The 22,188-nt window shown below is 48.6% G+C and overlaps 1 protein-coding gene across 3 annotated transcripts in view; it reads left to right on the top strand.

The window, feature by feature from the left end:
* The window catches only part of SMARCA2 (SWI/SNF related BAF chromatin remodeling complex subunit ATPase 2), a 1,761,756-nt gene that overhangs the window by 528,181 nt on the left and 1,211,387 nt on the right, over positions 1-22,188 (top strand). The gene's annotated exons all lie outside the window — the stretch shown is intronic.

Below are 22,188 nucleotides of genomic sequence, written 5' to 3'. Positions count from 1 at the left end.
GGCATTGGGCTGAGTGCCGGCATTCCTTGTATTGTAAAGTCCGAGCACAGCCCACCACCTTCCGCCACCTGTAGGCCGTGGAAGAAGGGGCAGGAACTAGTGCCATTTATGCATGCAATTGTTGGCCCTCTGAAGTGGAGCGCATCTCTGTGGGCCCCTTATCTTGCATTAGGATGGGCTGTTCTTCGTTGGCCCGTCCCACTGTGGGCTGATTGATTAGCTTTGGTGGTTGCACAAGTATGGGAAAAAATGTTTGTTGGATTGAGGTCCTACAGTGCTTTGGTTATGTTGGTTATCACAAGTATCTCCGAATTCTGTTTCAATAGGCTTTGCGTCTTTGTCTGCGTCTTAAGTCTTTTTTTTCGCTCTCCTTCATAGGATAGTAGCTGTGGATTGGGGGGCGAGTTTGACCAAGTATGCTGAAGCCACTTGTTGCTCTGTGATTCCTGATAGAATGGGGGAGACCTAGCTTTGTATAGACTCATTCACTGTAGAGTGTTCAGTAGGTGCAATTACTTCAACAAGGCAGGACCAGATGTATCTTGAAATGGGGTGGGTGGCGCAAGCAGATTAAAGCCCTTAGTACTTTGACCTTAGCTGTGCCCATTAAGGAGCCTAATATCTCAGGTAGAATGCTTAGCTTGTCTATAATAGGGGAGCATGGGCAAGGTTTCTTCTGAGAGTGGGGATAGCATGGAGGGCGGGCCCGGCTTCCCAACCATAACTTGAGCGTGACCCCTACCTTGAGGTCGTTCATTGCTTGCAGATGCTTCTGCCTCCACGCCCTCTGGGTGGCAGGGGCAGCAACGGTGATAGTGGTGACGGCAACCGCAGAGATGGCTATAGAGCTACCGGCGAGGGCCCTGCAGCATCCCTGGCTCTCTGCACTCTGCCTGGCCTGGATCCGGGGCCTCTTGGCTGCCTGACCTCGGCTTGGCTCACCTCACTCCTCCTTACTCCTCCTTCTCCCTCTGCAACTCACGCACTGAGAGCTGCTTACTGCCACTAGGAGAGTGGAAGTGGTTCAGCAGTATAGAGAGTTCTTACTTATATTGGCCAATGACATTCCCCTACCTGGGCACCTTGGGCAGCCTAAGACCTGGAGTAGGTTGGTTGCCCACTTCTACTTGCCTAATATGTCCCAGAAAGTGAATGAGTTTTGCAGCACCTGTGTTACCTGTCAAGCCAGTGGCAAGACATGTGGCAAACCAAAGGCTCCCTTAATCCCACTACCAGTGGTTGGGATTTCCTTCGAAAGGGTAGGGGCCAACATTATTGGCCACCTTGACCCTCAAACAGATTTATTCTGGTGGTATAGGATCCTGCCTCCAGGTATCCTGAAGCAGTTCCCCTTAGGACTGTCACTGCTCCTTCAGTTGCCAGGGCTCTCATCAGTATCTTTTCTAGAATGAGCTTCTCCTTGGAGGTGGTTTCAGTCAGAGGTAGTTACTTCATGTCTGTTCACCTCAAAGCAGTGTAGGGTGATAAACAAGTTCACCATCCCATATCACCCACAAACAAATGGCCTAGTTGAGAGATTCAACAAGACCGTGAAAGGTATGATCATGGGATTCCCTGGAAAAACTCAGAAGAAGATGGGATGTCTTATTGCCATGCCTGCTTTTTTTCCTACAGAGAGGTGCCACAGAAGTGAGTGGACTTTAGTCCCTTTGAACTTCTGTTTGGCCATCCTGTTAGAGATCCTCTAAGTCCTGTAAGGTAAGGCTGGGAGAAGCCTCTCAAAGAACCCAAACAAGAAATAGTCAACTATGTGCTTGGCCTTTGTTCCAGGAAGGTTATGTACATGGAGAAAGCAGTCAAAACCTTGAGTCAAGCCAAGAGCTCCTAAAGCAATGGTTGGACCAAAAGGCTGCACTGGTTGAGTTTCAGCCAGGGCAGAAGGTATGGGTGTTGGAGACTGTGGCACCTAGGGACCTTCAGGACAAATGGAGTGTGCCCTACTCTATCCTTGAGAGAAAAGGGGAGGTCACCTACCTGGTGGACATTGGCACTTGTAGCAGTTCACACAGGGTCATCCATGTGAACCACATTTCATGATGGGCTGATGGGGCCATGCTGATGGCCACTGATGAGGATCAGGAAGAAGAGCGTGAACCTCTCCCTGGCCTCCTCTCAAACAACCCTAAAGATTGGTCTGTGGAAGGAGTTGTCTTATCAGACACCCTCACTGCCCAACAGCAAACTGACTGCAGGCAAGTCCTCGGGCAGTACGTTGAGCTCTTTTCTTAATACCGTGGTCAGACCACCTGGTGTACACATGGCTCTGTACGACATCTGCTCCGGATATGATGTCAGTGGAGCCATATAAATCCCTTCCGGTGTGCTGCATGTGGATCCAAAAGTAGCGTATCTCTGGCTGTTTTTCGGCCTGCTGTGACGGACATTTCTCATCTTAAACAGTGTGCTAAATTTCTATGCCCTCTGGGTTTGTCATGTGGGTCGTGTGCTCGCCAGATGTCGGGTACGGACCCACAGTCTATCTGTATGTGGTACTTGGGCGAGCATCATGACTCCGTCTGGTGTGACACCTGCCAGTGGTTGAAGCGGGTGCAGCGCATGAAACTTCTGACAGTGCGGTTGTCGCGGGCCTCCAGTTACTCGCAGCGTCAGCTATCTTCCCAGTCCAGGGGTCGTTCCTGTAAGCGCTGCTCTTCTCTCCATGGTCAACGGCGACGATTCCAGTCTCCGCCTACATCTCATGGTAAGCGGCGCTGCAAGAGATCGAAGTCCCGGCCCTCGCTGGCTCCTTTGACTCATGATGTGGATTGCAGAGACTCTTCTACCTCCGCTCTAGTGTCGCTCCCACGCCTCCCAGCTTTTCCTGGAGCCGGGGCGATCTGGAACCAGATGTAAAAGTGCCACAATGCTCTCCATCTTGTCTTTGGGCCCTCGTCTCCCTCTGGAGCTCCTGAAGGCCATAAGGAGGTTGTAGGGGCAGTAACTGCGTCATCTCTGACAGGTTTCCCTCGGTGGCAGTTCCAGTCTCGGACACAGAGGAGTCGGTACGTGGTCCTTTGGGGCTTCCACTAGTGACATCGGTTAACTCTAACGTGACACCGCTCACCCCGCCAGTGACTATTTCTACAGCGCTGGAGGACTCTGATCCGGAGTCAGTGCACTACACGACTGCGTTTTGTAGGGTCGGTTTCGCCTCTGCTCCTTTAATCTGCGCCGATGTCGACCGGCACCTTTCCTTCTTCCCATGCGGACGTCAATACGGCACCATCTCAGCATTGTTTATGGCGTGTTTTCGGGGCTGATGGTTTCTGTGGATCAGTTGGGGTAAGGACGTGAGGGGATACCCCCCTTGGAGCAGCCAATGCATGTGGCCCTGGCTATGTTGGACTGCTGGATTGCTGAGCTGGGTGAAGTGAGCGGGCTAGATTCTTCCCCTGCTTACTCTCTTTTAACGCCGCCTGGCCTGGCCTATGAACCAGTTCTTTTTTGGCAGAAGTTTAGAAAAGAGTGGCTGATGTCTTATATCTAACTCTACCTACAGTGGAGAAGGCTATGGACCCTCCGATTGAGGTCCTTCATCCCGGCCAGTTGGAGGTTGAACCAGTACTGCCCTTTTGCGAGGCACTTTCTGATATTTTATTGGGGGCATGGGCACAACCTTAGGTGGACCAGTGAACCGTACTATTGCCCACAAATACCGCCTTGCCCCAGGGGACCCCGCTTGCCTTATTCGACTACCGACCCACCGCAGCTTTCTGGTCCAGACGATTAAAACATCCACTGAGATGGAGAACATTCCCCATTCCCCCCTTGACGAGAATTCAAGGAAGCAAAATTATTGCAGAAAACTTGTTTTCCTCCTCTAGTGCGGCGTTAGGCTCTACCAGCGTGATTTGCGTCCTCGGACCCTTTGTCCATGCCCTGTGGGACTCCGTGGCACAACTTTAAAACCTTGTTCCCAGCGGCCAATAAGGGCGAGTTGAACCTGTTGATGTTAGATGGTCGACAGGCGGTCAAACTGCTCATCAGGTGTGGAATGGGCTCCAATGATTTCATTGGTCGAGCCATGGCACCTGCTGTGTCATTGCACTGGCACGCCTGGCTTCAGGCGTCTAGATTTTGACATGCTGTCCAGTCAGCTCTGCTTGACATGCCATTTGATGAGTTTCATCTTTTTGGAGCCAAAGCAGATGCGGCCTTATGTAGGTTTCGGGAGGGCCAGACCCTTAGCTTGCCCCCTTCCCTTTTTTCACTTGTTATTGCAACACTGTTATGTGCATTTTGTGGCATCGGTCACCAGATCGGTGTTTCAGCCCTGGCCTTCTGGGGCTGCTGGCTAGCCGCCTGTCTTGAGACCCTTCCTGTGGTCTTCCCCTACTGGCCTTTGGGATTCGTTGGATTAGCCTGTTGGTGAATCCCTTATCATGCGATTTCCTTATGTGATATTGGCCACTTGGGCTTACTACCCTGTCTTCTGTTCCTTGACTGTGGCTCAGGACTTGCTATCCTGTCCTGTTGTTGTGTTGGAAACCTTGTTTGTTGGTTGCAGTTCCTTTGGCAACCTCTTATCTCTCCTTGGGGTTCTATCACGTGTCAATGATATGCAGTTTTTGCTCTACACTGCTTTGGAGTTGTTTCCTTCTACTCTTCGATTGTTACAATGGCGATGTGTTTTCTTGAGGAGGTTTTTTCTGTGGCAATGTGTTTTCTTGAGGAGGTTTTTTCTGTATTACTTTGGGCTGAATGGCGCCCTTCGATTGATTGTTTTTCCCATGTTGGCTGGTTCCACTTTGTGACGTGGGTCGCGCACACCAGCCTTGCGCTATGCCACCTCTCCTGGCTAGAGGTAGGATTGGCAATCTTCGTGGAGATTTGTTGTCCATAAGCTTTGGGATTCAATGTTGCTGCCTTGTATTTCAGGTGATACAGGCACCCCCAAGCAGGGGGTTCAAATTCCTCTAATGTTTGGAAATATATGGCATATCCCAGTTGTTGACCGTCCTCACCGATGCTAAGACTCAGCAGGATCAATCTGGTTGGCATTCAATTATGAAACAGCATAGGTTTTCCTTCTACCCCATCTCACAGCCATTGCATGATCTGTTATCCTTTCCTCATGGTTGTTGCTTGACTTGTTACCCTTGCCTCCCGGCCGTTGTGGGGTCTGTTCTCCTGCCTCACGGCTGTTGAGGGGTCCTTGTAGAAACCCGTGTTCTATATGTATATCATGTTCCATGGTTTCCCTTCCAACGGGGACAGCTTCCCTCATCTGTTTGTGGGGGTCTTCCTCCTGGATATCCCGATGGCTGATTCTGGAATACTCAATCATACCTTCTTGTTGACCTCCTATGTCTAGGTATTGGTACGCACTCTTTCATGTTTTCCCCTTGGGGAGTATGTGCCTGTTGAGATTTTTCTACCAGGCAATGTTGTCTTGTGTTCTAGCCCCTGCTCTGTTCTTGGAGGGGCATTCCCCCCCCCTCCCCCTTTTGACTTTCTATCGCTGTACTCTGGGTGTTTTCAGCGCATCCTTGAGCATGGCTGTGTATTATCGGGTTGTAGCATGCATTATCTGCACAGGTATATTGCTAGGACGGTGTCCAGTTTTTTCATATATTGGAAATATTCTATTACGTGGGTCTTTTGGCCGTGCGGTGTTCATCCTTTCGGTCACCTAAAAAAAAAAAAAAAAATGAGATGGAAGGGAGAAAAGGGCACAGGATGGAGCATTCTCCATGATAGAACTCCTACTTATTCGCTTGGTGTATGCCTCATTTTCTAGGGCCTTCCCCTGCTTGGGTTAAGGGGTCTGTGTCTGTGGCCCTTCTTCTGTTGCTCTTATCAGGGCAAGAGCCTCATATGTTCTTTCATACCCATTTTTAGTGAACCTTGGGGGTTTCACATAATGCAATCTGATTGTTATCAGGTGTCTTTGTGTAGGATTTTGCCTTTTTCCCTAAGACTGTTTTCCTTGCCTGGGTTATCTGTTCCTCCTTTTTGACTCTTGGTCTTTCTTTCCCTCCTGGCAGTGGGGCCCCTAATTCATTTTGTTGTGCTTGGACGGGTCCATTCGCACCGTTCTTAATATCTTACTTTTTCTTTTCACTTAGCAAGTTCTTTCATCTAATACAGATGCCATCCTCTGCTTAGTCGGATTGGTGGATCAGTCCTCTAGTGTATACTTGCCAGAGTCCTCTGCCTCTTCTAATGGTCATGCGCCCACGTTCCAGTGGAGCCAATTAGCCTTTCGTTCAATTGGTTACATGCTTCTCTTCCTTGGAGTTGGATTACAACAGGCGTCTATACTTCTGTACCACTATGCCTAAGGAAACATGCTTCTTACTTTTGGTGCATGTTACTTGCTTGCGCTTTGTTGTGGTCGTTATAACCTTTAGAAAGAGAGCGCTCTCTCTCTCTCTCTCTCTCTCTCTCTCTCTCTCTCTCTCTCTCTCTCTCTGTCTCTCTCTCTGTCTCTCTGTCTCTCTGTCTCTGTCTCTCTGTCTCTGTCTCTCTGTGCCTCTGTGTCTCTGTCTCTTTCTCTCTCTGTCTCTTTCTCTGTCTCTGTCTTTCTCTCTCTGTCTCTCTCTTTCTCTCTTTCATTCTTTCTCCTTTCTCCCCTCTCTCTCTCTCGCTCCCCTCTCTCTCGCTCCCCTCTCTCTCGCTCCCCTCTCTCTCGCTCCCCTCTCTCTCGCTCCCCTCTCTCTCGCTCCCCTCTCTCTCGCTCCCCTCTCTCTCGCTCCCCTCTCTCTCGCTCCCCTCTCTCACGCGCCCCTCTCTCACGCTCCCCTCTCTCACGCTCCCCTCTCTCACGCTCCCCTCTCTCACGCTCCCCTCTCTCACGCTCCCCTCTCTCACGCTCCCCTCTCTCTCTTTTTCTTCCTATCTTCTCCCACTGTGGTGTGGCTGATCTTTAATATCGGTCAGCCGGTCTTCCTGGCCCTTTTGTGGGACTGTATCGCAGACCCTCCTCCTAGAAACTATGGCCATGGAATCTAATTCACCAGTCAAGGAATCTGCGGCTAGATGTAACTGGTAGAGACATAGACAAGTCTAGATGATATTGCTGCTTATAACTACACCTGGCACGATCATCTGATCCATCTTGGAAAGGTCCTTGAGGCCCTGCAGAAGCAGAACTCACTATCAAGGCAAGCAATTGTCAAATAGGACAGGGCTCTGTGGTATACTCGGACCACGTTGCAGATGGAGGTCAAGTTCAACCCTTGCAGCCCAAGATCCAGACTATTCTGAACTGGGAGGCTCCACCAACTCAGACCCAAAACAGGGCATTCCTTGGCTTTACTGTATACTAAAAGAGGTTTGTGAAGGGATATAGAACTATTGCGGCACTCCTCACAGAACAAAGCTCCAAAAACCAACCGAAGAAAGTAAACTGGACAGTGAGCTGGCAAAAGGCTTTTGACACTCTGAAGGAAGCAATGTGCTCAGCACCCATTCTAAAAGTTCCAGATTCTTCAAAGCAGCTCATAGTGCACACAGATGCCTCTGAACATGGGATAGGAACTGTTCAATCCCAGACTAATGATGATGTCCAGGACCAGCCTGTTGCTTTTTTTTTTTTTTTGCAGAAGGTGAACCCAACCCCCCCCCCCCCCCCCCAAGAACAGCGTTGGAGTGCCATTGAGAGGTAAGCCTGAGCTGTGATTCTGTACCTGAAGAAACTGAGACCATACCTGTTTGATTCTCACTTCGTTGTTCAAAGTGGTGGTCCATCTCCATACATGGAATGGACTTTACAGTGGAATACAGACCTGGCTCTGGCCATGCCAATGCAGATGGTGTTTCCAGGTTCTTCCACTTAGAACTTAGACAATATAATCTCTCTTGGGAAAGCGTTAGTCTTATTCCCTTTTGTTTGGGGGTGGGCGGATTGTGTAGGAAAGTGCCCCTTTTTGACATGGTCACCCCAGTTTCTTGTACTGATGGTGTTGACTGAAAGTGCACTGGGACCCTGCTAATCAGGCCCCAGTGGCAGAAGTCTTTCCCTAAAAACAAGACACATGTCAATTGTAACCCAATTGGCAATTCATTTAACACCTTTGTAAGTCACTATTAAATGGTACTTTTGGAACCTAGGGCATGGGTATTAAAGAGGGTCCTTATGGGCTGCAGCATGTTATATTTTGCCACCCAAAAGGACCCCAACAAAAGCTGCATACAGATTGCCACTGCAGAATGCCTGAAAGGGGGGCATACCCTTCTGAAAACCCAACACTGCACACACCTTTATGTGCAGTGCTGATATACACTGCATGTCTTATATATGTCACCCCTTTAGCAGGCTTTAGAGCCTTAAGACAGGGTGCATTCTTTTACGTGTGGGCACATCTGCACGAGCAGACCTGCTCCTGTGATGTCTAGTTCAATTGCTAGACATTACAAGTGAGCAGGGGAGCCATCTTAGAAATATGTACTGGTCACTGGTGATTACGAGTTACCTGGCTACATAATGACTTCACCGAAAAAACTGATGTTTGGTATCAAACAGCTTGTCTTGATAAATCTGTACTGATGCCAGTATCGGATTTTTGAAGACATTCACCCACAGGGCGCCTTAGAGGTACCCCCGAAACCTACAAGTCCTCTAGTGTGCTGGCTGACTGGTATCAATCAGCCTGCCACCACAGGCCATTTTATGCCCCGCTCTGAGGCCAGAAGCAATGCCTGCTTCGGAGGATGGTGTTCATACCTCCTCCAGCAGGATGGCTAGTGGTTTAGGATAGAGGGGCCAGAGGCTTCAAGTCCACTGCTGCCTTTGATATGTGCCCCTGACGTCCACCAGACCTGGGGAACGCCACCCCCTGCCATGAGGCCCATTTGGCACCAGAACAGGTGGGAAAATTAGCTAGTCAGAAGGCATGTCACATGTACAGGCTAAGAGAAGGGGGGGGGGAGGGGGGTTGTCCTAGCCGTCACATTCAAATGCTGCTAAACCAATTTAACAGACTAAAGGCCATCAATTCAATTAATATGAACTATAAGCATTTATTTGCTATTTCGTTCTGTGTACCCTACTCCACATTTAATCATGGGTCAGGTAAGTGCGGATACATTTCAATCAAGAACAAATTATACATATATGATGGAGACTACTAGCCACAGATTCCTTAACGTAGAATTATCCCCAGGCGTGAGACTGGACCCGCAAAACATTCTTGCCCAGCATCTCTGCTGCGCGCTGGGGGCGGTACCTCGCAACTCCGCCCGACGTCCTCCGAGGGCGTGTCGTCAGCGAGGTCACATAAGCCTCACCCCGGCGCGCTGACGTCCGTTTTCTTCTCCCGGATCGTATCCTGGCCTGTTTCAGGCCTTCTTTTTACGCTTAGCGTTTTTTCTGGGTACAGTGTGCGAATGCCTTTGGGCTTCAAGACGTGCTCGTCTTGCGCGCGCCACATGTCGGCGAAGGATCCTCACCCCATCTGTATGTGGTGTTTGGGGGAGCACCACGACTCAACGGACTGCGAGGCGGGTCAGCAAATGAAGCCGAAGTCCCGGCGGGAGCACAGGATGAAACTCCTTTCGGGACGCATGTCCAGGTTGACGTAGTTGCCACGTTCGTTCCCCACAGATGGCTTCAAGAACCGCCGCTTCCGTCTTCGACATCGCCCTTCTCAAAGGCCGCAAGGGCGCCGCTCTCCTGTTGGTAAGTGTCGCAGTTTGTCCCTCAGGCTTGGTCCCCGTCCTGTTGGGGGCATGGGTCCTCCGCGGGTGGTGCGGCCCCGTGCGTTGCCACCCTATCTGTTGTTCCCCGACGCGGAGGCGACCAGAGCCCAGGCCTATGCGGCAAACTTGCAGGCCTCGTTGGCTCTACGTTCGTCTCCTTCTGTTCCTGGGATGTCTGCGGATCCCTTGCCGCGTGCGGGGGCTCCTGCGGCGTCGCCGATGCCAACAGGTTCGGATCCAGGTTTGGGGGATGTATTGCCGTTGGGGTGCAGCCCTTCGGGGTTCCCTCCTTCGGACCACGGCGCCTCTGCCTCGCTGCAAACCCCCGCGGGGGTCCCTGTGGTGTCGCGGGAGGTTGCCGGGGCTCGGCGTGTCCTCGAGTCCCCCTCGGTCTTCTGGGTAGTTGGCGGCCTTTTCCAAGGTGGCGCCACTCAGGTGCCAGCGGCTGCTGGCGGCGCCCCAGGGGCCGCGTCCCCGGGCTCCCCTCGTCCCTCCACGTGGGCGGCTGCCTCGTCGGAGGTCGAGTCGACGCTTTTTCGGCACCGTTCCTTAGCCGCCCCAGCTCCGACCTAGCCCCGGTCTCCCACGCCATGTGTTGTGGTGGAGGTCGTTCCGGCGTCCCCTTCGGCGCCGGGCCGACGTCGAGTCGTTGATTAGTCTTCGGACGCCCCCTCTTCTCCAGAGGTTCGGCAGCTGTTTGTTTCATCTTCTCCGGAGACAGGTCGCCACGTCGTGGCTTTTTCCCCAGCGTCTTCTAAGGACGGCTCTTCGCCGTCCCCACGCCCACAGTCTTCGCCGGAAGAACCTCAGGTTCCCCATTCATCGGTCCACCCTCCTTCTTTTCGAGCTTGGCCTTTCCTTCCTCCGGTTGGGCTGGGGGACGGCCGCCTTAGCATGTAGCCGTCGCCCACGGAGGAACTGCTTTCCCCGCCGTGGGGCCCTACGGAGGCGAGTGCTGCCTTCCATCGGGCTGTTTCCACGGCTGCGGGAATCTCGTGTGTGGGCGATCCAGCTGCCCAGTTCCCCACTGATCATCTGCTGGAGGTTCTCCATCAGGGCTCTGGTGGGTGGGAGCTGCTTCTGCACTTCGAGGCTGCGCTCCACAATTTTCTTTTAGGGACCTGGGGGCGTCCTGCCACGGGGGCCCGTTGCCCTAGCCTCTTCTGCACCGCCACCGGCCTGCTCCGCATGATCTTGTCTGCCTTTCCCTCCATCCTTCTACCAGGGGCCCTCTTTTACAGACTGCCTTTCCCTTCTTGACATCAGTGTTGTCTACAACGTCGCGAGAGGCCTGCTTGTTGGTTCCTGGTGGCGCAACATCTTCGCCTCTTCCAGCGCTGCTTTGCGGGCCCTTAACACTCTTTTTGTGTTGGCCAGAGCCACTTCTTGCTTATGGGACTTGGCGGAGTCCCTTCTGTCTTCCGCTTCTCAGGAGGGTGCCTGCGTTGATCTGCGGCACCATGTGTTGGATGGCCGATAGCTGGCGGCATTCATTCTTCGATTTGGGAAAAAGGGGGTGGTGATGGACAGAGCTTCTGAATGATGCAGAATACTCTTACCAAGTCAAGAGATCATGGTTTTAATCCTTCACCGTTTTTTAGCTCACTGCACCATCCCAGCTCAGAACCTGGCTACATACAAATTAGTCTGTACCTGTCCCAGTGCATGATGGGAACAGGGCAGACCAAACTACCAAGCCAATTCTTATACTGGGAAGGAAACAAGCTTCCGGGGACCGGTTTCTGGCATCACAGCCTTCGTCGGCCCGGCTTGCCTGAATCCTGATGGTGCAATGAGCAAGGGACTCGCGTCTGAGGATACCCTCCCACACTGAGTGTGGATAAAATCGATTTGGGAAAAAGGGGGTGGTGATGGACAGAGCTTCTGAATGATGCAGAATACTCTTACCAAGTCAAGAGATCATGGTTTTAATCCATCACCGTTTTTTAGCTCACTGCACCATCCCAGCTCAGAACCTGGCTACATGCAAATTAGTCTGTACCTGTCCCAGTGCATGATGGGAACAGGGCAAACCAAACTACCAAGCCAATTCTTATACTGGGAAGGAAACAAGCTTCCGGGGACCGGTTTCTGGCATCACAGCCTTCGTCGGCCCGGCTTGCCTGAATCCTGATGGTGCAATGAGCAAGGGACTCACGTCTGAGGATACCCTCCCACACTGAGTGTGGATAAAATCGATTTGGGAAAAAGGGGGTGGTGATGGACAGAGCTTCTGAATGATGCAGAATACTCTTACCAAGTCAAGAGATCATGGTTTTAATCCATCACCGTTTTTTAGCTCACTGCACCATCCCAGCTCAGAACCTGGCTACATGCAAATTAGTCTGTACCTGTCCCAGTGCATGATGGGAACAGGGCAAACCAAACTACCAAGCCAATTCTTATACTGGGAAGGAAACAAGCTTCCGGGGACCGGTTTCTGGCATCACAGCCTTCGTCGGCCCGGCTTGCCTGAATCCTGATGGTGCAATGAGCAAGGGACTCACGTCTGAGGATACCCTCCCACACTGAGTGTGGATAAAATCGATTTGGGAAAAAGGGGGTGGTGATGGACAGAGCTTCTGAATGATGCAGAATACTCTTACCAAGTCAAGAGATCATGGTTTTAATCCATCACCGTTTTTTAGCTCACTGCACCATCCCAGCTCAGAACCTGGCTACATGCAAATTAGTCTGTACCTGTCCCAGTGCATGATGGGAACAGGGCAAACCAAACTACCAAGCCAATTCTTATACTGGGAAGGAAACAAGCTTCCGGGGACCGGTTTCTGGCATCACAGCCTTCGTCGGCCCGGCTTGCCTGAATCCTGATGGTGCAATGAGCAAGGGAATCACGTCTGAGCATACCCTCCCACACTGAGTGTGGATAAAATCGATTTGGGAAAAAGGGGGTGGTGATGGACAGAGCTTCTGAATGATGCAGAATACTCTTACCAAGTCAAGAGATCATGGTTTTAATCCATCACCGTTTTTTAGCTCACTGCACCATCCCAGCTCAGAACCTGGCTACATGCAAATTAGTCTGTACCTGTCCCAGTGCATGATGGGAACAGGGCAAACCAAACTACCAAGCCAATTCTTATACTGGGAAGGAAACAAGCTTCCGGGGACCGGTTTCTGGCATCACAGCCTTCGTCGGCCCGGCTTGCCTGAATCCTGATGGTGCAATGAGCAAGGGACTCACGTCTGAGCATACCCTCCCACACTGAGTGTGGATAAAATCGATTTGGGAAAAAGGGGGTGGTGATGGACAGAGCTTCTGAATGATGCAGAATACTCTTACCAAGTCAAGAGATCATGGTTTTAATCCATCACCGTTTTTTAGCTCACTGCACCATCCCAGCTCAGAACCTGGCTACATGCAAATTAGTCTGTACCTGTCCCAGTGCATGATGGGAACAGGGCAAACCAAACTACCAAGCCAATTCTTATACTGGGAAGGAAACAAGCTTCCGGGGACCGGTTTCTGGCATCACAGCCTTCGTCGGCCCGGCTTGCCTGAATCCTGATGGTGCAATGAGCAAGGGACTCCCGTCTGAGCATACCCTCCCACACTGAGTGTGGATAAAATCGATTTGGGAAAAAGGGGGTGGTGATGGACAGAGCTTCTGAATGATGCAGAATACTCTTACCAAGTCAAGAGATCATGGTTTTAATCCATCACCGTTTTTTAGCTCACTGCACCATCCCAGCTCAGAACCTGGCTACATGCAAATTAGTCTGTACCTGTCCCAGTGCATGATGGGAACAGGGCAAACCAAACTACCAAGCCAATTCTTATACTGGGAAGGAAACAAGCTTCCGGGGACCGGTTTCTGGCATCACAGCCTTCGTCGGCCCGGCTTGCCTGAATCCTGATGGTGCAATGAGCAAGGGACTCACGTCTTATATGAAAAATTATAGAAAATATGCCAATGCCTGAATTTTGCAATTTATGCCTTCCATATACCATAGGTGAACCTTATGTCAGTAATTACATAAGTATGTCAGGGCCAGCATTTTGTCTTGGTCGCCTCCCTCCCATATGCCAGGCTGGCTACCTTTATGCCTAGAATTGCATCCATTGCGCCAGTGCTAGAATTCTGCTACTGGGTTTCATATGCCAATAATGTTTTCAAGTATGCCTGTATTTTTCAACGGGTACCTAGTATGCCAGTACAAGTAATTTACCATCTGTGCCCTTTATGCCAAGAATTACTCCCAGTGTGCCAGTGCCTTTATTTTGTCACAGGTGTCTGCCAAGCAAAGAATTGCTGCAAGTATGCACAGACCAATATTTTGTCCTGGGTGTCTCTATAAGACAACCATTTCCTTCACCAGGGCGAACAAAAAACTTGCAAGCATCACATCACATTGTCGATCATATGCACTCACTCATACTCATTTACTCACTCCTACTCATTTACTCACTAACACTCCTTAATTCCCACTCACACTCCTTCATTCCCACTCACACTCTTACATCCCCGTGCACTCTTTTTATTATTATTTTTTTTTTTGCTCAATTGCATTCTCTCTTAATCTCACTAATTTTCTCTCAATCAATCAATTATTGCTTTATTTCGATTTTTGTTACAAATCATAAAAGCATACAATAAAATAGTCATTCATACAAAACATACGATAAAATTACCAGTCTTAAAAAACATGATTATTTACAAGTTAAAAAATCTTTGGTTTAAAAATTTCAGAAACCACATTACAAAAACCATTAAAGTTAACGCAGTAATGACATTGAGTAGTCTCGGTGGCTTTTTAGTCTAAGTTCTTACGATAACGAACAATACATTTTAAAAAACTGACTACTATGAATACCAACAGCTCTCCCTCCAACATCTGTAAAAAGAGTAAGGCTGGACGACATTGTCTATGACCAATACGCCTCAAAAACGGGATAAGCCATTTTTTTCTTGGTTCCGTATAAAATTTACAGAAGAAAATAGAATGCAAGGTCGATTGTAGGGAAATAAGATCACAAGGACAAGGAGAAAGAACTTTAGCCCAATTATTTCGCACTGGAAATGTGACCATTCGATGAAAGAAATTCATCCTAAATCTTAACAATAGGTAACGCTCATAGCTTGTGATGTTAAAAGTAAGGTACGGCTGTATTGTAGGTACCAGTTGTATCATTAGACTGTGAGTAACAGAAGGTTTAACGATTTCACTCAGCAGTCTCGACTCCTCCAAATGGGCGAGAGCTTTATTTTTTAAGATCTTCCTTGTAACCTCACATATTGAAGAGGGATTATAAAAATATTGATCCCAGCCCAAATCATGAAGAAAGGTCGCGATGTACCACAGCCACTTGGACCTATGAACGTTATCCATGGTTAGGCAGTCGGACAAGATAGACTGGGAGAGGGTTGCTTTGTCTGAAGACCATATTTTGCGCCATAATAGAAGTGGTTCAACTTTGGCTAGGTCCGTCACATGAACAAGACCCAGCTCTGTATGACAAGCAAAAGTACCCGTACTCCCAGGAACTGCGAGAAGGAACCTCAAAAACGAATTTTCCACTTTCTGGATGCTATCCGTACTCACGAAGCCCCAGAGACCCGCCCCATACAAAGCCACAGATAGACATTTAGCTTTATAGATCGCAATGATTTCGGTTGGAGCTCTATTTCCCAACTTCCTGGTAAAATTAACAAGGGCTGTTGCTGTTCTTAGAAAAAGCAGTTTTCTAGTTTCTACAGCCGATTTCCAGGATAGTTTGTGATCTATTGTTATGCCTAGATAAGGATATGTTTGAGTGGTAGCTATTTTCTCTTGGTTCAGATAGATACCCCTCATTTTGGTTGTGCTTTTGTGGCCAGAACTTGCCCTCATGACAAAGGTTTTACTAATATTTATCTTCAGGTCAAGGCTTGCCATAAATGTGGAGTATCTATTCAGATTTTTTTGAAGTTCGCGGGGGGTACGAGCCAAAATGACGGCGTCATCTGCATATAGAAGTGCAGGTATTGGACGATTGTTCACCATAGGGAGATCCTGGGATCCCCTCAACATCTCTCTTTCCAGCCCATTTGTATACAATGTAAAGAGGAAAGGGGCCAGGACGCACCCTTGCCTAACCCCTTTTTCTACTGGAAAGTCTTCCGTCAACTCCCCCCCCCCCCATCCCATAACGCACTCTAGCGGTGGCATTTGCATAAAGTTCCCTAATAAACTTAAGCAAGTTCAGTGGAGCCCCCATGTCAGCCAGTATAGCCCAAAGTTTGGAATGGGAGACACAGTCAAATGCGGCTGATAAATCCACATAGACCATATACAGGTCTCCTCCTTTGATATAAACATACTTGTCGATCAAAAGTGAAAGGTTTAGGACTTGTTCGATGGTCCCCAGGCCCTGGCGAAACCCGTACTGTAAATCTGAAATAATCCTGCCATCATCCGCCCAATCTTGTAATTGCTCTAAAATGACTCGCCCCGCCACCTTACCCAGGGAGTCTAAAAGAGAGGTTGGACGATAGCAGGATACTGACTCCGGTCACCTTTTTTAAAGATGGGGACTAGTATGGATTTTGACCATGAAGGTAATAAACCTATTTCACAAGCTGCATTCAAGACTCTGGTTAAAAGGGGGGTCCAGAGGTCCATTTGATTTTTAAATAAGTCGATAAGCACACCATCTGGGCCCGGTGCCTCTCCGTTTTTACTTGCAATCAGAGCCAGGGCAGTTTGTTTCAGAGAGAACTGTAGGTCAATGGGATAGATGGTATCTAGGTCATTCCAGGAATTAGAGTTCTGAGGATTTAAATCCTGCGATTTGGCTGACTCCCTACCAGCTGAAAAAATCTTGGAAAAGTAAAGAACCCATTCCTTTGCTTCGATTGCTAGGTCTAACTTAGCATGATGCGTGTTATCGGTTAGGAAAGGAGACTTTACCACTTGCCAAAAAGCTGCCGAGTTTTTTTGAGAGCAGGTTTCATGCAATTGATTCCAAAGTTGGTTTTTTTAGTTCTTTTTTCCTAATTTTTAGTGCAGAATTATAGGCTTTCCTTAGTGATGCTATCTCATATGGTACCCTAATCGATTTTCTCAATACAGCTTTTAAATTTGAGTATGCAACCGTGCAGTCATGATTGAACCAGCCCTTCTTCTTTTTTGAAGTATGATTTATTTCTACCCACAGGGCCTCATTGATCGCTTTGACGATCAGTTCAAAACTTGCAATGACTTCTGTGTGTGTAGTATCTGAATTTAAACATTTCATAATGGAGGGATAGGCCCTCATTATCACTTGCTTTGTAATTTCCATGGGGTCTACATTCCCCCATTTAAGTGCATAACCATTTAATCTGCTTAACACCAAATTGTTTTGTGAAAAAATGGTGCCCAAACCACTCTTCAGTTTGTAGATCAGAGAGAGGGAAATGCTGAGGGGATAATAATCGCTAAGCGGGATTATGTGTCTAGTAAAACCTGCATCTAGAGTCCTCTCACCATTTGAGACCAAAATATAATCTATAGTTGTTAAGTATCCTCTCCCATGAAAAGTAGGAGCCAGGGTTAGGTTCTTATCATTCCAGGTATTTGCCTGAACCAGGTCTAGGTCGAATAAGGTTTCATTTAGATAATTACCTAAGACAGAGTGTCTAAAATGTGGGATTGGATTTCCAGATTCATCCAAAATACTACAAATATTGTTATTATTTGTAGTAGGGCATGGTCCCAAGTTGAAATCCCCCCCCCAAATAATTACCTCTTCACTTGTTGGCTTCCTGATTCTAGTTTTTAATATGGACCGGATCAGGGATACCAAAGTAATTGCCTCAGCATCAGAGAGATTGTTATAAAAATTCACTATAAGGAAGCTGTCCCTAGTGTTTAGAACCAGCCTAAGAATCTGAAAATTTGGGTCCAGATTTATAGGGACTACTTCCTTTATATTAAGGAGGGTTGAAACATAGATTGTTAAACCTCCTTTCGCTCTGCCTGAGATAGAGGATTGGGCAGGTGTAAAATAGGTTTTAAAGCCTTCCATATGTATCACTTCAATGGCCCAAGTCTCTTGAAGTGCTAAAATGTCGAATTTGGAACTAAATTCCCTCCATATGTCATTTCTGACCTTTGATCGTTGGCCTGCTATGTTCCAAAATAGTGCTACAATTTAAGATTTAATCTCCTCCCCTATACATTTCTGTATATCTGATTCGTGTCCCACGATAGGGTTAGGATTTGGGTCCCGTTCTATAGCCGGAGTCAGTTCGCCCTGATTTAGACCAATGGGTGAGTGCTGATTAGGTCTTGAATTAGGGACATGAGAAGTGTACAAAGTAGAGTTAGTATTTACTTCTGTGCTAATGGAGGGCGCCTTTTGTAGACTATTGACTGCATCTTTTATTATTCCACATGAGTTGAGTCAATCTACTCCTTCCAAACCTGATAGTGCCGCATAGCGGTTGTAAAGAGGTAAAGAGTGGTCATCCTGACGACAAAGTTGAGGCCCAAAACGATCCTCCTGGTGTTGAAATAAGGACCTGAAACGAGCTTCCTGATGTTGGGATAGAAACCTTAGGTGACCGTTCTGATAATGAATTGGAAGGATGAGACGATCAGGCTGAGGGCGAAATTGTGAAGCGGAACAATGATTCTGGTTTTGAGGAAAAGGCCTAGAGACGTCATTCTTGTATTGATATGAAGAATTATAATAGTCTCTCTGGCCTAAAAGAGGGGGCCTGGGACAATCCTCCGGATGTTGAAATGAGTGACTGACGCGGTCAGCTTGACGATTGAACGGGGGCCTAGGGTAGGCATCCTGATGTTGAAATAAGGGTCTAATACGATCGTCCAGATTTTGAAATAGTGGCTTCAAGTTATTTTCAGTGGTCGTGTCTACTCTGGGATAAAAGTAGGGTAGGTCATATACCTCAATTGTATTGGTGGGATTAAGAGGAAACCAGTTTAGGATATATCTGACTGCCCTTTTATCTCTAAAATTAATTATTATAATATCCCCCATAATATCTTTTTTTCGATGTCCTAGCCAGGGAAGACGCCTAACACATAGAATTTCTCCGTTTATATCTGGAGGAAGTGGACGATTCTGCCCAAGCCAAAAAATAACCTTGTTTATTAATTGGCTATGGTCTTCTCTATTTCCATCCTTTAGGACCACCACGAGAGGAGCTGCTTCCGGAGGAAGATCTACGTTATAAATTTTAGGCACGGGTGTCCTTACAGGATCTTCAGTCTCAATTCGATTTTGGGGAGTTTGTTGAGAGTTTAATTTCCCACCCACCTCCTCCTCTTTCTCTTTAAATTGAACATTTGAGCGAGATTTTTGGTGAGGGATCGAATTCTGGGTTTTTGATTTTACTTGACTCGTAGCTTTTACTCCCTCTTGGTTAGTGGTGTTTGAGGCCGATGCGATGAATGGAGGCACTGGTGGGGATTTAGATAAATCCTTATTTCCCTCCTTGATCTCCCCAATTGCCTGTTCTAACTTCCCCAACTGTTGGGCAATTGTTTTTAGTCTTTCTAGTAGTGGCAATGTGAAAGATCTGATCAGTTTTTCGATATTTCCCAATAAATGAATATCTGGTATTTCGATTGTTGGGAGGTGTGAAGGAGTGGCCAATGTAGCTGGTGTAGATGCTATTGATATGGGGATCTTAAGGTTACCGGGTTTGGTTAATTTGATCTTATCTTTCTTTGGTCTGCTCCCCCTCTTTCTCCTTTTTTTCGGTGGGGGGCCTTGTAATCGAGAGCTTTTTGGAGTACTAATAGTTTTTTGTACAATCTGTACAGATGGTAACAATGCATCTAACAAAGCATCTGACTCAGATATTGTGTTTCTTAGGGAAGTAGATAGAGTTATAATTGGGTCATTGTTTAAATCAGATGGAGGAGTTCTGTCTCGGAGGAGTAAGGGTATGTTGTCACCAAAAGAAACATCACAACCCTCACTTCCGCGGGGCGTACTAGGTTGTGGTGACATGACTAGCTGCGACGGGCCCAGGGATGAACGTCTGTTCTTCACATACTCAACAGAACGACATCTCTCGGCCCGTAGCTCGTCAAGAGCCATGTCCCTATCTATTCCTGTAGTGGCCCTGATGACATAATTATCTAGTGTCCCTCGATTGACAACTCCTCCCACCAAGGATTTCTCTTTCGAGACAGGCAAGGTCATGGTACGGGCTGCAAACAATATATTAGGGAAGTCAGATTACACTTGATCTTTAGTGATGGACAACAGACAGAGGTAGTTATACAGGTAACAATGTACGAGACAGGCTAATGAAGGGCCTTGATCGAATCAGCTTACTGTTAGTCGATAGCGAATAGTTCATGGTCGTCACCAGTTTACAGCAGAATGGGGGGTGGCCCAGCCCAGTCTCCTCTGGCCTCTGAGGGCCACAGAGGGCCCGCCCTTTGCCCGGGCTCCGCCCGCGCGCGTCCCGCGACGCGGAGTGAGCCTCTGACTTTTAAGCGCCTCCGGGCGCGATGATTCTCGTCAGCTGTGGCGCAAAGCAACCTGGGAGCTGTAGTCTCCCCCTGCAATGGCCACGCGATGGCAAGTAGCGGCAGCAGGGGAGACACACAGCGTCCGAATCCCAGGAGTGGCAGGAAGGCAGGTAAGGCAGACAAATCCCCTGCACAAGCAAAGGCAACTGTGATAATGACACCCGCTCCACCGAGGGAGCCTCTGACTTTTAAGCGCCTCCGGGCGCGATGATTCTCGTCAGCTGTGGCGCAAAGCAACCTGGGAGCTGTAGTCTCCCCCTGCAATGGCCGGGCGATGGCAAGTAGCGGCAGCAGGGAAGACACACAGCGTCCGAATCCCAGGAGTGGCAGGCAGGCAAGTAAGGCAGACAAATCCCCTGCACAAGCAAAGGCAACTGTGATAATGACACCCGCTCCACCGAGGGAGCCTCTGACTGTTAAGCGCATCCGGGCGCGATGATTCTCGTCAGCTGTGGCACAAAGCAACCTGGGAGCTGTAGTCTCCCCCTGCAATGGCCGCGCGATGGCAAGTAGCGGCAGCAGGGGAGACACACAGCGTCCGAATCCCAGGAGTGGCAGGAAGGCAGGTAAGGCAGACAAATCCCCTGCACAAGCAAAGGCAACTGTGATAATGACACCCGCTCCACCGAGGGAGCCTCTGACTTTTAAGCACCTCCGGGCGCGATGATTCTCGTCAGCTGTGGCGCAAAGCAACCTGGGAGCTGTAGTCTCCCCCTGCAATGGCCGCACGATGGCAAGTAGCGGCAGCAGGGGAGACACACAGCGTCCGAATCCCAGGAGTGGCAGGAAGGCAGGTAAGGCAGACAAATCCCCTGCACAAGCAAAGGCAACTGTGATAATGACACCCGCTCCACCGAGGGAGCCTCTGACTTTTAAGCGCCTCCGGGCACGATGATTCTCGTCAGCTGTGGCGCAAAGCAACCTGGGAGCTGTAGTCTCCCCCTGCAATGGCAAGTAGCGGCAGCAGGGGAGACACACAGCGTCCGAATCCCAGGAGTGGCAGGAAGGCAGGTAAGGCAGACAAATCCCCTGCACAAGCAAAGGCAACTGTGATAATGACACCCATTCATACTTACTGACATTCAGGGCCAGGTTAACTAAGGTTTTGTGCCAGGATTTTGTTAAGTTTGTGACACAAACGTAGCACAAAGTGTTTTTTGGCGGGGCTTACCCAGTGCTCTGCTTTGCATTATTTTGCATCAAGGGGGCATTCAATTGTTTTTGACATAGATATCAATCTCCAAACTTTGGTAGACAGGAATTTGCCCCAAAATCTTATGCCTCCTCGGGGCAGGCATAACAAGGAGAAGTATGTTCGAGGCATAATCCTTGTTTTCCCAACTTTGCGTGTATGCTGCATTGTGCAGCATACATACAAAGTGGGAAATGCCTTAAAGCATAGCTGTTTTTCTGGAAGCAACACCTTCCAATCTAAAACCTAAGTTTTAGAGAACACACACACACACCCTTGCACTATGGCACTTGGTGTGCATTGGCGCATTGGCTGCCAAAAGAGCGCCTGCACATGGGGAGAGACAAAATAACCATATCTTAATAGAATCTCCCTTTGACGCAAGGCAGCGCAGCAACTTTGGTGTGCAGATGCCTTGTGTCAAAGAATAGTATATCTGGGCCTCCATCTGATACAATCTCACACAATCTCAGTACTCTGCCTGTCACTGACTTTCGATCATTTTCACTCACACATATGCTTAAACATACAGATGCATTTACTTACACATACACATGCTTTCACTTAAACATTCTCTTACTCGCACGCACATAGCATATATTTCAAACCAGTTTTACTTACCTCAGCTGCCACCACCACCACCAAAGGTCCTGAGTGTGCTCCATTTTTTATTACACTAATAGTGAATAAAAAAATATTATTCACCATTAGCATAATAAAAAACAAAAACCGGCAGAAAATTGGGAATGCAGGAATTCTTGGCACTGACTTTGCCATCTCTTAAGCCAGGGGGCACAAAGACCATGCCAGGGGTCACAGCTGGGACAGTTGGCAAC

The sequence above is a fragment of the Triturus cristatus genome, chromosome 2_1 (assembly GCF_964204655.1).
Source record: "Triturus cristatus chromosome 2_1, aTriCri1.1, whole genome shotgun sequence".
Classification (NCBI taxonomy): domain Eukaryota; kingdom Metazoa; phylum Chordata; class Amphibia; order Caudata; family Salamandridae; genus Triturus; species Triturus cristatus.
This window is presented reverse-complemented; position numbering and strand designations above follow the sequence as displayed.